The sequence below is a fragment of the Cavia porcellus genome, unplaced genomic scaffold (assembly GCF_034190915.1).
Source record: "Cavia porcellus strain 051 isolate PalLab524CR breed Dunkin Hartley unplaced genomic scaffold, mCavPor4.1 scaffold_3, whole genome shotgun sequence".
Lineage (NCBI taxonomy): Eukaryota > Metazoa > Chordata > Mammalia > Rodentia > Caviidae > Cavia > Cavia porcellus.
Window position 1 is genome coordinate 64,505,954 of NW_026947486.1, and position 16,580 is coordinate 64,522,533.

Genomic DNA, 16,580 nt, shown 5'->3' on the forward strand with positions numbered 1-16,580 from the left:
GCAGGAGCTAATGCCGCTGAGCTAAATCCCCAGCTCCTCTGATAAGTCTTTATATGGTCATTATCTTCTCTATCAATTTTATATTAACTGGCTGAGTTTTTCCTAGTTGGTCATGTATTTAATTCCTTTAGGTAGACTCTTCTGCATTCTATATTTATCATTAGGCACTCAATGAGGCCTCTCCACGATGCATGATCAAAACTCAGTTTTCCTAGTCTTATGTGAGCTTTACATTACAGCTCCCTCAAAATTATTCTTTGCCCAGTCTTATAATTTTACTCATAGAGTATACAGTTTAATATTATGACAAAGATATGAGGATAGCATATATTTTGGTGAAACTATTTCCTATATTAGTTTCAGTTTCTCTAATTCTCTACTTTGCAAATAACTTCTTCAGCCTCTTCAAACTTCAATCTTTGTCTTTTCAAATTAATGAAACTGACTTGTTTAGTTTGGGTTCTCCCTGCCCTACTCTGAAATTCAAAAATGACCTTTGGCAGAAACCTTGAATAATGTTATCAATGTTATCTTGTTTATTTTTCTTCTCTCAGATTTAAGTCCTGTAAAATTGAAAACCACTATTTCTCATCTTTTATCCTCTTCATTAGATGTATATAGGGAGAGATTAATTCCAGGGCTAGTTATTCCTTTATGGCCAGAGCAGAAGACTCAAAATACTCTTTCAGAAGCTCTCAGTCACACCTCAGAGGAATTCTCACCTACCTCTTTACATAAAATCTGGCTCTTGGAAGTCCTGTTTGATCAGATGGTACATAGATAAACTCCAAATGTCCTTCTCAGCAGTATCTTGCACAATCCTTTCCCTGCTCACCCTTCAAATAAAAGGAATATTTAGTTTTCCTCTTCAGTGAATAAATATTTGTGTGTTTCTTTTATCTGGAAAGTTATTGGGATTTTTACATGTAGAATAATAATTTTTCTCCTCTTTTAAAGAACATGCCTCAGCCCTTTGTGAACCAGATACACTAGTTTTGTTTTGTTCACTACTCATTTGCATTATGTACCTTTAACAGTGATGAGTAAAGTTATTTGGACTTTACAGACCTTTGGAAAGAACTGATCAAATCAATCAAGATAATGTTAGTTTTTTTTTTTTTTCTTTAAAACCAAAGGCTACAGGAAGAGGGTGACCTCACAGCTGGTGGCTCCAGTAGCAAAAGGGGACCTGAGAATAGAGATACAGAAACCTAGAAAGAGTGCCAAGATCTCTAGCTGAGCATGTGAGTCTTTCTGCTGGGATACTTGGGGATGAGATGAGCCTTACTGGAAGTCCGATGGATTCAGATTTTTCTCCTCAAGATAGTTGAAAATTCTCAGCCTGAAAGCAAGGTTCTAGAACCTAATTCTGGTTCTTGCTTTGGTAGGCTTTCCTGACACCATCCAAATCTACCAATTCACAAAAATCAAGCAAACAAAAAAACCCCAAAATATCCAAACAACTCTGTGTTCAATATTGTGTCCAATCCTGAACAAACAGCTGTAGAAGAACAAAGAGACAGTAATAGTGAGTTCAGTGAACATTTGAAAGAAATCAAGGCTGTATATTCTCTGGATTATTCTCATTTGGATACATGTGATTCCATCAGTCAGATCAATAAACAGTTACCCCAGCTGAACAACACAAACAGTAGTCTGAAAATATCACTGGGATCTGCTCCTTCTATGGGGGAGGAGAAGTAAGAAGATTTGAAACAGGACAAAGAAGTGGAAGAATATATTTCATTTGATAACACATACTCCCTTGATGCTGAAAATCCTGCCTCATCACTATTGGATTTTGAGGTCCCAGAATTCTCCCAGAGGATGCAGTATTCAGAAATTAACAGAAGCTGAGATTTTTTTCAATACTGCAATATTTGTTCAATGAGGGAAATAAAACAGCTCCTTCTCCTTTAAGGGAGAATGTTGGATATTCATGGGCTTCCGCACCTGCTATCACTCTGCACTTTCTGTAGTGGAGATCTCTCGTTCAGTAGAGGATTTCCACTAATTTATCAGATCTTGCTGCTCTTTCCAATCTCTTGTATCATTTCTAGTAGTCTCACTGAACAAGAGGAGAGAAAAAATGAGTGAGTGGATATGTCAGTGTTATCTGAGAATTTTTTATAGAAAACTCCAAGTTGATAAACCAGTACAATTAAAAATATACCTCTCCTGAGTATATTATATCTTCAAAAATTCAACAATAGTGTCTCAGAGCACACTTGTCTTTATGCCTGGATTCCTTCCTATCCTATCACAGCATGTGTTTTCCCAAAATATTTTTATTGTGTCAACAAGTTTGGAAAGAAAGAATGCTCAAATGATGGGAAGACATTTGAAAATTTCATCTTTGACTCAATTATTCTAAAACTTTGAATATTGAATCATAGAATTCTACTGAGCATCTTGGTCTGTGTTTGACAGGGCCTCATGCAAATTGCTGCTTTCTGTAAGTAAGTATATATAGTCCCTAAAGATAGAGAACTTGAGTTCTCACAGGAATTATAAAGATATAGAAAACACACAAAGGGAGGATACTGAATGCTTGTCTCCAGTTCTCAATACTAAACTTGTTCCTGCTGAAAATGATAGTATCCTCATGAATCTAGAACTGGGTGGTCAAGCAGAACTGAGTCAGATTGATGACAAAACAAAAGGAGATGACATAAAAAACAGAGATCACATCAGTATTTTATACATGGTTGCAAAGGTAGAGAAAGAACTATAGCAGAAAACATATGTATTGATCTCAATGTGATTCAAGGGGTCATGCAATTATTTCTCTAGCTACTGAGACTGAAACACTTTCTAGCATCTTAGATCAGAAGAAAATTACGGAAGTTATAGAATATCATGCAGAGGAGGAGTCTTTTGGGTCTGATGTAGAAAAGATTCCTGGGATTCCTTGTGAAAGTCATGGAGAGGAACCCAAAGAAAAAATATGGAGAATGTTCCATTGCATATTTCTCTGATTGAAATTCAGTAGCAAGCATTGTGTCTTCAAAAGGAAAGTCCCAAACAAGAATGCTTAGAAAGTATGGAAATTGAAAACAGTGGGATTGGTATTGATTCCCCCAAGAAACTACCAATACTTGAACAAGATTCAGAACATAATGATCAAGAAGCTTGGGAGGAACCTAATTCGGAGAATTAAAATGTTTTAATTGTAGATATAAAGAAGCCATATCCCAGAGATGATGTTTCTTGTGAAACTTTGGAGGGAGTGGAGAAATGTTTATATTCTCAGTCTTGGGAGGATGTTGCTACAGAAATAGAATAATGCACTGAGAATGGATCAGATCCCCGGGAAGAGAAGAATACAAAATATGAGGGAAATATGAAATCAGGTACTACAGAAAAGGAACCTTTGGAGGAAGATTAAGCACTGCTTCCCTTACCTTAAGCAAAAGCAAATGAACCACCCAATTCTGACCAGGAGATTCAGCAGACCAACTTCAAGAGAAAACTGATAATTCATTAACAGAAGATTCCAAAATGGCCAATGCACTGCAGCTAGGCTCAAGTGGAGAGACCCAGAAACCTTTGTCCATGTTTCACAGAACTTATGTGAAATTCTAATGAAACCCTATTTCATTTAAATTTAGCTGAAGAAGGTGATATTATTCCACCATTGACTTGTGAGCCCTAACTTTTATTGGGCATCTAAAATTGGAGCCCAACAGATATATGTAGTACTCCTACATTAGCAATTATCCAGAAAGCACCATAGCAACGAATGTTGTCATGTTGGACGATATGGTAGAGACCAATGATACTATACTTGAATATAAGAAGGGGGATTCTGGGACTGCTTGAGTTGAATGAGAAATTGTGTGTAATAATGGAACTGGTCAGTCCTGAAACAGAAGCCAGTGAAGAATGTTTGTAATTAAACCTGGGAAAACCTGCAACTGATGGAATAAAAATAGTTCCTCTCTTGTTGCTGAGGCCATTACCAGTTCCTGGAAGATCTTGTCTGTGTTTAGCTGTATCTGTGAAGCCCAACAAGAAGATAAAGCTTGAGGTGAGACTCTTCCCTTTGCCCCCAGCAGGGGGAACTTGCTTCATTTTCCAAGCACTAAAGAAGAAAAGAAGAAAGAAAGATTGGAAGTGAGAAAAGGATTAGGTAAAGTGAACACTCTGTTGAGACTGTTGGTCTAGTTGAGGACCCCGCTTCTCCTGTCTTGAAGCAGAGGTCCAGAAAAGCGCATCCAGCCCTCAAGAAGAAGCAATGTAGATAGCTGTACAGGAAAGCTAGAAAGAACAACGGGATGCCAATCAGAAAAGGTTAGTAGGGCCATCATTGGAAGTCCTACCCAACATAACATAAGAATCCAAACCATGGAACATTTCCTCTGAGTCTCAGAAACTCAGCAGCAGCACAGACTGTTAGGAATGCATATGAGCAGTGCACCAGTACAGTGGACTAGAACCCTGGAAAATAGGATGCCATGGTACAGACTGAGAGGGGCAGTAGTTAAAAACCTATCAGTGATTCTGAGGATTATATATTCACTCCATGGCCAGGGAGAATAAAGGCTTGTTATGCCTGAGCCTCCATATAGCCACATCTTGCATGCCACATTAAAGTAACCCATGGAGAGACCTCAGAAACCAATTGTAGAGCATCAGCAATGTGAAATTCAATTGTACCCTTCACAGAAGGGGGGTTTATCAGGTCTAGGGGATATCAGTTCCTTCTCTTTCAAGACATTCATCTTTCACAGCACATCAAATGGGACAAGTCTCTTATACCAATGGCAACTCAGGGAGTAGAGCCAGAACAGTCAAGGGAAAAACCAGTGAGACAGAACCCACAGATTTTGCTTCATCCATTTTGCCCAATCAGATTCCATCAGAAGAACAGATACAGGTGCTAGTGCTCTGCCTCATAGTCACTCTTCAGAGATACCTTTCCAGAACACTGCTGGCTCCTCTGAGGGCTTAGTGCCTCTTCTCCAGGGAACAATTGTGTAGGGCTCTGTATTATAGCCAAATAGTCATTCAGTGGCTACTTTTACTTTGGAAAAAATCACAGAAGATGTTGGAGTTTGGAACTATATATTGATCTTTGATTATGGAAATCTGTGTGATGTGTTGCGCAAAGATGTTCTCTTTTGTGACCCTCTCCTGCTAGATACTGACATGACTGCCCTCTCCATAAATATTTCAGTGTAGGAGTGGTAAAAAGGCATAGGAAAGAGAAGCTATAATATATGAAGTTTTATTCAAATATTTCAAGGAAAAAGACAGACACTATGGTAACTACTATTAAGTCGGGTTATTTAGTGGTGAAGCAATAGGTTGCTGAAACAGTCATGCTTTGACCTGTATTGTTATATTGTTATGTCCTGTTTTATCTCAATCTCTCCCTTATTCTTTAAAAAAATTAGTTATTTCTAATGTTTGTTTTAATTAAGGGGAAAAATTTAAAAAAATTAGCAGGATATATAATAGTAACTTTTTTTGATCTCCTATTAACTTGTTTTGAAGTCCTGTAATACTTCCACGATCTTGTTTTGACTGATTAGACTCTGTTCCATTCTGTATGATAGTATCAAGTTTGAGGGTATAGGCAACTACTTTGAAGGCAATAAGATTCACTAAGATGCCCATTCTGGTTTGACTATTGTCTCTTTTGGAAGTCCTGTAATGTTTACAATGCCTAAGTTTTATTGGTCTTGTTCTCTACTGTTTTGTTCAACTTTATAATATCTAATGAGATAGACAATTCTTTTTAAGGAAACAAGAGACATCGTTGATAACCATTGTTGATAACCTTGTACTCTGTTTTACATCATGTGCTATGTCTATCCTTGGTTTTGACAGCTTTGTTTTGCCATATTTGACCTTATTCTCTCCCCCCAAAAAAGTAATAAGAACTAAGGAGTAATAAAACCCAAAATGTGTAAATTTTGTTGTAAAAAAGAGAGGGAAAAAAAGAGCTCTAAAGGATACAACAGCAAGTGTGTTTAGGGGTATTAAATAGCTGACCATATTAATGTTTTTGGTTGGATCATTGAACACAACTGTTTGCAGTCTCACTGTTTGAATGTCCACTTTGTATTCTTTGATACTGTGATTTGAGCAACTATGTCTAAGATGATAATATGTAATCTATTAACTGGTGATTTCTTACTGTTTTTTTTTTTTTTTTTTGTTTTGTTTTTTTTTTTTTTTGTAGTTCTGTATTACGTGTACCCTTACACCACTTTGTTTTGTTTTGTGTTTTTCTCTTTTTCCTTTTAAATAAAATTTAAAAAAATAGAGCCTTTGGGAGCTTTATTACAGCATTGAAAAAGAAGGCCAAAGACAGCAGTATAAGACAATGGCTGTCATCCTGTCTTGGAGCAAGGAAACAGACCAAGAAAGCAGTATGGACTTTATCCATATGAGGCAGTGACATTCCTCACAAAGGTGGCAGATATCAACTTAAAACAATTTGGTGGAAGGTAAGAGGAAAGAGCACATTAACATCAGCTCCTCAGCCACTCCTACGGTCTGCAGCATTAGAAACAAACCCTAAAAGATCACAGGATGTCCTCTGGGTTCCCTGGGAGTTATGTCAGGAAAAGAAAAGTTATCACTCTGTAACCAGCTCCCTCTAAATCTAGAGTTCTTATTTTGAGACGATGAATATTGAAGCTGACAAAACAACAAGCAGCAAGTATGGGAGAATGCCCAAAAGTGTATTTCTTAGAAAGAATAAAAGAAAAGGGGGAATTATTGTTGGGGAGGGGTTAAAAAAACTTGTTTAAATCTATTGGCCTTTTATACAGTTTTTAGGATCCACATACATGATAAAAGGCAGGGATGCCTCTCAGTTGCAGGTAGGCCTTTGATGTCCAGAAAGCTAGCTGCTTGTTTGCATTTTACTCCCTCCAAAGTCTCTTCCTTTTGATTAAGGGCCTGTTCTATGTCCCTTGCATTCCATTAGGCCCTGCCAGTCAGTTTGTTTAATTATTTTGGCCCTTTGGTATGTTAATTCACTTGAGCCCTGACTTTTAGCTTACTTCAGGTTAGCTATTCAGGATCTTTACCCTATCTGCCTTACTTTAGGTTAACTATTCAGGATCTGTGCCCTATCTGCCTTACTTCCTGTGTCTGTTGGCTTCAACTTCAGAAGATCATTCCCTTGCCAAGCGCGGCCACAAAGCTTCCACTTTAAACACAGTGCATTGCGGGCAGGATAATTTGTGAGACCTTGTAAGATTAGAGACAACACAGATGAACTCTCTATCTTAGAAGAGCAGAGAGGGCCTTTGTTCCTCAACCAGACCTTTTTTGGGGGATATGCCTTTCTCTTATCAGGGCCACAACAAATAAAAACTTGGACAGCTGCACCAGATCTTGCTACAAAAATGAATGAAGAAGAGGTAAAATTTTTAGAAATTCCTTCTTTCAACAGGATCCTTGAGTCAAGCTTGAGCTGGCAAAGTCTTTGAAGATTTCAAAGAAATTCAATGTAACATGGCCTACCAGTATCTCCTAATTACTGATCAGTACTGTCGTACCTGAAAGTACTTTCTGTGCCTTCCCCATGGAATTCTTTGTGTATTTCCTATCTGGGTCCATGACACCTGCCATGTTAAGGAGTTCCAAAACTACTATAATAATCTTTTGCCAGCTGAGTACAGCCGTGAGGAACAAAGAATGCTGGATTGGCAATCCTTGAAAACCCTTTCCAGAATCTGAAAGTAATATTGATGTCAAATCAACACCAGAACTTCCTAGAGTTCTTGTGTCATATCCTCATGACCTGAAGTGAGGGATAGCCTCTGGGAAGCAGCACCAGTCAAGTCTCCATAGCAAAGACATGTCTTTAGGTATATTTGATATGGTGGTGTAGAACCTCTTATGCTCAGCCTCCATGCTAAAGAAGTGTGCAGAAGGGGGCTGGGGATTTAGCTCAGCAGCATAAGTGCCTGCTTTACAAGCAGGCAGTTGTGAGTTCGATCCCCAGTACCTTTAAAAAAAAAAAAAGAAGAAGAAGAAGAAGTGTGCAGAAGCATTGCAGCTGTCTGTGCCATTTACAGGAATGGGTGATCCAGTGCTTCATTATTGGGGAGAGAGTCAGATTCAAAGCAAGAATCAAAATACAAACACCATAAGCTTTCTTAAAAAAAGATACTTTGTCCTTCTGGTCTAATTCCCTACTATTGTATAGATTGTATTTTAACCAGGTTTTAAATTTATCTGTTGTATAAGTGAATTATTTGTGTAGATCTTATATACATTTGTTTGCTGGATTTTTATGATAAAATAAATGTTGAATCTCTTTGGTTTAAAAAAGAAAAGAACTAAAGGTATTATTTACCTTCTCTAACCCAAAATTTAGGATTAGGAACCAATATAATTAAAGACTATCATTAAGTTTTGCCATGTCATGGGAGAGATCAGAAATTTTGTATATATACTTGTCATGGTTTATGTCAGTGGCCCCCAAACCTCATGAATTATGGACTTATCCAAATTTAACATCTGTGATTGGTTTGTTGTCTATCACTCAGATTGGTGATGTGAGTGTTTAACCCTCCCAGAATATGATGTAATGGCGGGAAGAAGGTGTGTCGCTCTCTCTTGCAGGTTTGTGCCTTGCTATTTGCAGCCATCCATGAATGGCAGCCCACCATGCCACCCTGTTGTGAGGGGCAATCTGAGTATGAACTGAAATTTCCAACCTGTAAGAAATAAACCGTGACTTCTTTCATGTTGAGCATCTGGTATTTTGTCTCAGTGACAAGTGAATAATAACTGAGGCAATATTTAAATTGTTGAACCTTATGAAATTGTTGTATTAGGCTTTTGGTGCATGCTTTAAATTTTTACATGTGTATGCTTAGTAAGTTTTATTAAGTGACATATCTAAAACTAATCAATAGTATCACCACTTAGTGTTGTTTTCTCACAAGGAAGTTAAGATCCAAAAGTCAAAACACATTCCACATCATCTAGTAGTCAAGATATGAAATTAGAATACAAAACTTGATCAATTGAAACTTTAAAAACAAACTCCTCACTTTTCCTGAAATTCTTTTTTTTTTCTTTTTTTGAGACATAATCTCACTATGCAGTTCAGGCTGACCTTGAGCTCACTTTGTAGCCTAGGCTTGCCTTGAACTCACAGCAATCCTCCTGCCTCAGCCTTCTGAGTGCTAGGATTATACACATGTGCTTTCATGATATTCTTGATGAAAATAAATAAAACAGCCTATACTTAACACTATAGTACCATTCCCAATACCATAATACCACCCCACTTAAGTTATATATGAATTATTACATTGTTTTAGATTCCTTATTGTAGTCCTTATGTAGTAGCTTCTATTGATCCATAATAGGTTACACAAAACAAATTGTAAGTTATTACAATAATCTCAGTTGTTAAAAATTGAGAACCTATGCAACTGGCTTAATAATCAGCATTTCCTAGAAAAGGTTCACACCAATTTTTATTTTATTCAAAACATTTTATTACTGTTTTGTGGAAGATATACCTCACTCTTTTATGGACATCAGGACACAGTGCAAATAATTAATTTGATAACTAAATATCACAGAAACAAATAAAGAAAGTAAATGAAGAAATAATAAGAAAACCAGACAGCAGAAATACCTTTTCCCTTCTAAATCACTCCTCACTTCAGAGAATTGGGGAAATGCCTGAGATGTTAGGCTACTTTTTGTGGTCTTTCTGTCTTACTGCTGCAAACCACAGGTTTATAAAATTTCCTTTTGATCTCTCACATGGAAATACATTTGTTTATTGTCTGGTTGCTTGAAGTTGAAAGTTCCTCATTGCATTTTAGCAAAACAAGTCATATCATAGTGTGTTCTGTGGCTTAGAGAAGATTTAGAGTGCTGTCCTGCAGATGTTCTAAACTTTGGAACCCTCCGCTCAGTCTTCCTTTTCCCTGATAGTAGCGAGCTGATAGTGGTGAGCTGATATTTCCAAAGAGATAAGGGACCATTGCCCCAAAGGCTATTAAATAAAACAGAGACACTGAAATAGTATAATGTAATGCTAGCCAGTAATTCACACAAGCTCTCTTTAGAGGAAATCCTAAAATAAGTAATATTTTTGACACAAATATTACTTTCTTTTAGATTCTGAAAGAAATTCCAGGTATCTACATATTTTCAAGTAAATACAAATGTTAGTACTTTTATAGTGGGTGTACAAACAAATTATTAATACATATGTCTCTGTTAGTTCATAAATGAATGTCTTCTGAATGCCATTTAATTTGGGCAATAAATTATAACGTTCCTTTCACAGTGTTCAACTGCCTCCTATTGCTTAAAATTAAAACAGAATCAATGCAAAAGTCTCTCTTCTTCTTCATTCTGTCCTGGAGTACAGTTCTGAAAATTAACATTAACTACCCATTTCCTTTTTATTAAAACATAAAATACTATATCTTATTACTGAATAATAGCAAGAGTAGTCCTCCCCCATCCTGTCACAACAATATTGGCAATGAATGTAAGTTTGAATAGTTCGGGATATTTTAAAAAACGTGTTATACTTTCATAGGAAATTGCTGTGCACTCTAAAATCATTTATTTCCCAGTAATCTTCACTGCTTTTATTTATTCATTTATCTCAGAAGAAAGAAGCATACAATTAGAGTCTTTGGAACATTTAATATTTGATTTAATATGTGTACTTATTTAAGATATTTAATCATTCAAACTAGGAATCCAATTCTGTATACTTCAGAATTCACAAACCAGGAATATTTCTATCTCCCTTCCATTATGCACAGCATGAAGTCAATGCTAAAAGATATAATGTCTGCTGCCAAACTATCTGGATTCAATTAAAAATTCAGTGAATTATTGGTCATGTGTTCTTAAGCAAGTCATGTCATTTCTTTGTGTCTCAGTTTCTTTTAACAAAAAAATGGAGATAATAGTAGTACATATGTTTACAGTCCTTTCAACAAGTGAACACATGCAAAAGTACTTAGGGTACCTGCTGAATAATAAACACTAAGCAGGTTTTAGCTCTCACAATCGTCTTTACCTATTACTGTACCTTTATTCCAGAACATTGAGTAAAACAACTTCATGATTGGTCAAAATGAACAAAGGGATCTTTATTCATTCTGCTTTCATGTTTCTGCCCTTATTATTTTTAAGCAAAGGCAAACTGGATTAATAATTATGTTTCTGTCCTGAATTATGTGTCCACGTTAATATACAATGAATATTTATATATCTGAATATAAAGGGCAGTTTTGTTTGGTTTCATAATTCCCCGGAAAATAAATCCAGTATTGATTTTAGCTTTTTACACTCTCTAAAATATAAAGTAAAATATTTATTTCAGATCAAGTAGGAATTAGTTACCAGTATCCTTCAGAGATGTTCTAATCATGGTCTTCTATGTACTAAACCCATATAATAAGATATGTGTATTATTGACATAAGTTACTGCTTAATCAGCTCTTAACAATAACAGCAAATAATATGACAAAATGTATTTAAGAAGTCTAAGTTTTCCTTAAGTCTGTTTAGTACAATTTTGTTCCTTTTTTAGTAGGTTATACTCTATCTCTTGATAATATTTTAATCCGTTCCCAGAGCAGACATTTATCTTAATTTTCCACTGCCTGTTATAACCCTAAGGTCATTGACTCAGAGTATCTTCTAAATTTTGCTCATAAATCAACATATCTTTATCACATTACAGCAATTCTTGAGTTTTTAAGAGTTCAGAAGGAAAATGTTTTCCAAGATTGTGGCCAGTTAAGTCAGATGATTAGAACATCCTAATGATGTTAATGCCAAGAGTTTAATTTTTTTTTCCTTTTTTGAAACAGGGTTTCTCTGTGTAGTTTAGGCTGGACTTGAACACAGTATGTAGCCCAAATTGCCCTCAAACTCACAGGGATCCTCCTGCATTAGCCTCTATGTGCTGATATTACAGGCATGGACCACCGTGTCCAGTCAGTTTGATTCTTAAAAGAGCCAATTAGTTTTGCACTTGTCCACCAGAATAGCTCTGCCACAAATGTATAACTTTAGCCAACAAGGAGATCCATTGAGAAGTTAGGCAGAAATCCATCTCCATACTAAACACACAAAAAATAAGCAAACAATAACAAAAGCATTCTCAGATGAACGTGTGACAAGTTCTAAATTAATATCTTCATTCATGTAATCATTAACTATAATAATCCCAGTACAACTATCTTGTTTTTATTTGTTTATTTCTGGATTTCTTGATTCTTTCCCCCCAAAATGTCACCTGTCGATGTAAGAAAATCTCTGGCAGTGTTTCAATTGTGCTTACATAAGGAATTCTCATATTCATCCTCTTCAGGCCCCAAGAAGACACATGCTGATGTTGTCATTGTTGCCATGCTGGCTTGTGGCACCATGATTCCTGCTTAGACTGATTATTTATTTGTAGTACTGGAGATTGAATCCAAGACATTTACACTGAGTTATACCTTTGGTCTTTTTAAGTGTTTTTTTTTTTTTTTTTTTTTTTTTTTTTTTAATTTGGAGAATGAGTTGTACTAAGTCACTAAATTATCCCAACTGAGCTTGAACTTTTGATCTTTCTGTCTCAACCTCTCAGAGTATTACAGTTGTGTACCACTACAACCAACAGTTGATCACTTCTTCTGTTCTCCAAAACAGCAATTTTGTTAAGAGCCAAAAAAAGCCTTAAGGCCACTTCAGATCTCATTGTACCAGTGCCATTTTTGGTAAAAGTGGAAAAGTGCCATTCTGCCCACTACTTTTATTCCACTTTATCTTCTGGATACTGAATGAGCATTGCTTGTGACTCTGTATTTCCTTATTCCCATTGTAAAAATAGCTTCTTTGACTTCTGTTTCATCCTTGCCCTGCATAGTGTTAAGAAACCAATCTTTCAGATTAAATGGGGCGGGGCTGGGAATTTATCTCAGCAGCATAAGCGCCTGCCTTGCAAGCAGGCAGTTGTGAGTTCGATTCCTGGTACCGATAAAAACAAAAAAGATCAAAAAAAAAAAAAAAAGATTAAATGGGGCACCCAATTCCATATTGACTTCATCCCACTTTATTGGCTCAGGAACCTATGGAAAAATTGGATAAAAGTATTATTCTTCCTTCAACCCACATACAATGTAATTCTACCAGTTAACCATAGCCATACAAAGTTATCTAAACTCCAGCTGTGGACATACCAACGTTCAAGCTGAGAGTTCTACTACATGGTAAAAGCTGGAAACCTCAAAAATTTGTATGAAGACTGTGTTTCTTTTTCTGGGATAAGCTATCTTAGAATAAAACATGCATTATACTTGGATTTCAAGGAAGCAATAAAGACAACTGATATGTAATTGTGGCACACATCTTGCATCCCTGTCTTCTCTCAGCTGTTGGCTTGAAGTCTGGAGTCATTATCAATAAGATTTCCTTTCACTTAAATTATTTGATATTTATACAGACGTTTCCCTTGAAGAGAGATTGAGTTGCACAATTAGCTGTCATCTACAACTGGGTATTATATGAAGGCGCTGGGCATATTTTGATAGAAAATTAGCAGGTAAAAGAAGAGTTCATCCAAAGTAAGCATAGTATTGGCTCCAGAGGGAGGAAAAGTTAAAGACAGCTGGGCTGTGAGTATGAAGATGGACCTGAAATATCAATACTTACCATTAGTAAATATGCAGCCAAGTAAAATAAACATCAATATTAAAACTCACTATCAGAAGCTACTAAGGTTCCCTTAGAAGCCAGCCCTGAAGTGAAGAAGCACTGGCAGAATTTTCTTTATCCTTATTTTCTTTGGAAGCCTTGGCCTAGTGTAGATAAAAAAGAATAGGAATTACCCAAGCAGCCATACATGTTGCGAGGTGTCATCTGTAAGGCACAGCTAATAGCTGTTAAATCCAAATGAACTTAATATTTCCACCAGAACAGAGGAATCAATATTTATCAAAAAACAAACAAAAACCTGATAGGTGATGTTCATTATTGTCATTTGAAGGTAATGCATCTAAGACATATATATGAAATGCTAAAATTCAGGGGTATTGCCTCTCACAATTTGGTAGATAGAGTAACTCTGCTACATATTGCCTCTGTCCAACAGCTTGGCTTTTCCTCTTGAGTTATTGCCTAATGCCTTCTTCTTGTTTGATCTTTGGTAAAATATATTTCTTTAAATAATGGTGCTATGCAGAGATAAACAGATGATTCAAGGTTTCATATCAGAATAGAGATATAGATTTCACAACCACCAAGTGGACAATAGCTAGTGAGGTAAAAAGTCACCAAAAGATTTCAGGTATGGAGTAAAATAAGAAGCTAACTGAGCAGAATAGTACTTCATTGTTCCAGTGATGGAGACCTCTGGAGGCATTGGCGTGGACCCCTCTTGATCCTTATTCTGAGATACACATTAGTTTCCTTGTTTTACAAATGAGGAAATTGGGTACAAGAGAAGTTAACTTCTTTACGGAAACATAGACAGTGTGAGATGGGGTTGCAGGTTGAATTTAAGCAGTCAGGCATGGAATTCTGTCCTCATCAACAAAATGGCATGTGCATTTAAGACTCTGTCTAAAACAGAGCAGTGCATATATTTTTTCATTACCTTTGGGAAGTGTGAACACATCTATGCTAAAGAAGCAATTACTGAAGCAGAGAAAGGGAGGCTCCTGCCAGACAGACCTCAGAAAGGAAATGGGAATGAAATAACTAATATTTGAGTATGTAATAGCTATTTTATACTTTTAATCATAATATACTAAGGTATATTAAATATACCTTAGTATAATTAATAAGGTATATTAATTATACCTTAGTATATTAATTATGCTTTGAAGTATATGCTTTGAAGACAACCAAGATGAAGTACAGAGTGACTAAGAAAATTATCCAATGTCACACTGGAACAAAGGTCTAAAACTAAATTTGGGTTACATATCAGTGAAATTCATGTCCTTCATACCATGTTGTATTCAGGAAGACCAAAAACAAACACGAGAAATCTGGAGCATAATATATAAAGATGAAGTGAAAAAGAGGGAGGGCCAGTAAAATAAAGACAATAAAGTTTAGAAAGCCAGAGAACTGACCAGTGGCTTAGAGAACATTTAATGGCAGCTTCATTCCCAACCTCTTCTCCCATATCAAATATTTAGTTTATTTGGGATACTTTGGCAGAAATACCATGAATTGAGTGACTTATAAATAAAGCAGAGTTCATCATAATTCATTAGATTCCTTATAGATCCTAGCTTCTCTCTGCATCTTCAGATGATAGGAAGAACAAACAAGCTCCTTCAAGTCTCTTTTATAAAGACATTAATCATATTTATGAAGAGTCTGCTTCCTAAAAACCCTTCCTCTTATGATTTCATTGGTGATTAAGTTTCAACACATGAGTTTGTGAAATGAGCATCAACTTCCAAAAATGATACTAAGTTCGATGAACTCTTGAGAATTCTTCTGATTAGGGGGTTCCAAAGATTAGCATGTCTGATTTTTCACTGAGGCCTGCTGTTGGCACACAGCCACCCAGCAGTGCATCAATTTCTGTAACTGATATCTTCAATCAGGTATTCCAGAAAAGCAAAGCATGTAAACTTACTAAGGACATGAAGGTATTCCAGAAAAGCAAAGCATGTAAACTTACTAAGGGCATGAAGGAAAATTTAAGAAACATTTGGTATCTGAGGATTAGCAAATAAATGTTTAATAGAAAGGATTTGCTTTGGTTTTAATTCCTCCCAACAAAACACAGTTCAAAATTTTCAGGCTTAATCAAATTACTTTATAAGTGCCTTGCCTGCCAAACTCTTCCTTTCTAATAATGTAGCAGTAATATTGTGGGAATGTCAGAATAATAGGCTGATGGTCAGGGTTAGCAAAGAATGTTAAATAGCATATTGCCTGTCTTGTGCTAGGGCCACTATGTGGTGTGTGGAAGTCAGGATGTGGTCAAATCACTTGTGGGATGGGGATGACTAGCTAATTCATTATTCTGGATGAATAGTGATGGTTTTCACCCTATTCCATCTTGCTGTTCTCTTCTTCCTCTATTTTTCTACTTACATAAAATCAAATGCTTTGATTTTTTCCTGATCTTAGATGAACAAACAAGCATAGACTCTTGTTTATTCTGTGCTTAACAGAGCCTTAGGTGGCTCCCCACTAAGAGAAATCTGAAATATGCCTTAGTGTGGGAGGCTGCATCATTGGTATTCACAGGCAGTACTTTTAAGGCTCCATTTTTTTCGTTAGTAAAAGCTATTTTAGTGGCTACTGCTTCAACAAAACTTTCAAAGATTCATTAAACATCTCTCAAAACTGTGTATTTGTGAATCCATTAGTTGTTAGGAAAATTAATTATTTTTTTGCATTGGAAATCAAATTCAGGAACTTGTGCTTGCCAGGCAAGCGCTGTGCCACTGAGATGTATCCCCAACCTTTTTTTTTTTAATTAATACTTTAAAAGGATAATTTAGTCCCATTGAGAATAGTCTCAGGGGACCAGAGAAACCTTGAAATTCATTCACCTTTGCTCTGTAGAATTAAGCAATAGGCTTCTAACTCAGTGTCAGTTT

General features: G+C 36.2%; 1 protein-coding gene and 1 pseudogene across 1 annotated transcript in view; both read left to right on the plus strand.

Annotated features, from left to right (window-relative positions):
- Il1rapl2 (interleukin 1 receptor accessory protein like 2) overlaps positions 1–16,580 on the plus strand; it is a 1,287,414-nt gene that overhangs the window by 1,078,576 nt on the left and 192,258 nt on the right. The window lies entirely within an intron of this gene.
- Positions 1,927–5,051, plus strand: LOC106027146 (TP53-binding protein 1-like; annotated as a pseudogene).